The sequence below is a fragment of the Hipposideros armiger genome, unplaced genomic scaffold, assembly GCF_001890085.2.
Source record: "Hipposideros armiger isolate ML-2016 unplaced genomic scaffold, ASM189008v1 scaffold_525, whole genome shotgun sequence".
Lineage (NCBI taxonomy): Eukaryota > Metazoa > Chordata > Mammalia > Chiroptera > Hipposideridae > Hipposideros > Hipposideros armiger.
In genome coordinates, this window is record NW_017731875.1 from 949119 (window position 1) to 950621 (window position 1503).

The window sequence follows — 1503 nt, forward strand, 5'->3', positions numbered from 1 at the left end:
GTACCAACTTGGGCCAGTGGGGCGACATCCTCCACAACTAGACTGAAGAACAAGACGACAGCAGCTTGTCTGTTCCCCTTCCCCCAATTCCCCAGCACTGTTCCCAACCTCCCAATTCCTCAATAAAAATCTTTAAAAAAAATTACATATGCTATTTATTAAAATAAATAAATAAATAAAAATAAAATGAGCAAGCTAGGGCTTGGTGACTTGCATGGAAATAGCTCTCTGGAAGTAGAGGAAAGAGTAAGATGTACGCAGAGTATTAGAAAAGACTAGATAATGCAAGGCCCTGAATATATTAAAAACTTATTACTATGCTATTGACAAGAGTAAACAGTAAATATTTTTAGAATTTTAAATGACCCAAGGAATAGGATTGAGGGGGGAAATGCTTAATGCACACAAATTGAATTCAAAATTGCAGAGACTAGACATGGATGCTAATTCAGAAGATCAGACATAATGGCCTAAACTGAAGAAGAGCAGTAAGGTCTGCAAAAAGGGAAAGACGAGCAAAGGTAGAGCGAGGGCACTGTATCTAGTTGACTGGGGTAGATAAGAAGGAAGGAGGTTGTGGTAGACGATTAAAAGCTCTCAGCCTGGGTAAATCTAACAGGAAGAGGCCATTTACTGACCTGGGGATCCTTGTGTAAGAATGGCATTAACTGAATCACTCTTAAGGAAGTTATTGCTAGGTTGCTCAGGAAGTCTTGACCTTCAGGCCTTGAGTCAAACTTTCATGTCAAGGCTTCAGACTTTCACACTTTATAAGTCTGAGTATCACATCTTGACAAATTTAACCCTTTTAAGCACTTAATTTTCCTCACACATTGATGAGAATTTGTCCTGTGAATTACCTTCTAAATTGACCTATGTCTCCACAATAGGGATGAGAAACCATCGATTATCATAGTTGCTGGCTGTCAACAGCACTGGTCTCTCTGAGCCCTATTGTCTCTCATTATGCTCCTAAACAGAGGCTATTCATAGCACTAAACCTTTTTACCCAGTCAGTCAGTCAATGAATGAGAGGAACATACATTTTACTTTATTTATTTATTTATTTATTTATTTATTTATTTATTTATTTATTTATTTATTTGATTTATTTTTTGAGATGAAAATGGTTATTTTATTATTGAATATGTGAGAGCTACTTTTTTAATTATTAGTTTCAGGTGTACAGAACAATGCAATAATTATCCTTTTCACCCCTCACAAAGTAACAACCCCCCTCCCCCCATCCACTGTCCTCCCACCCCCGATATCATACTTGTCTATTACAATTCCATTGACTTCATTCACACATTCTACTCCAAATCCCGTGACTATATGTATATGTAATTATAGTTGACATACATTATTATTCAACATTAGCTTCAGAAATACAGTGCAGTGGTCAGGCTTCTACACCATCTATGAAGTGGTCTCCCTAACAAGACATGAGTCCATCTGGCCCCCTAAAAACTATTTACAACATTATTGATTATAGTCCCTAGG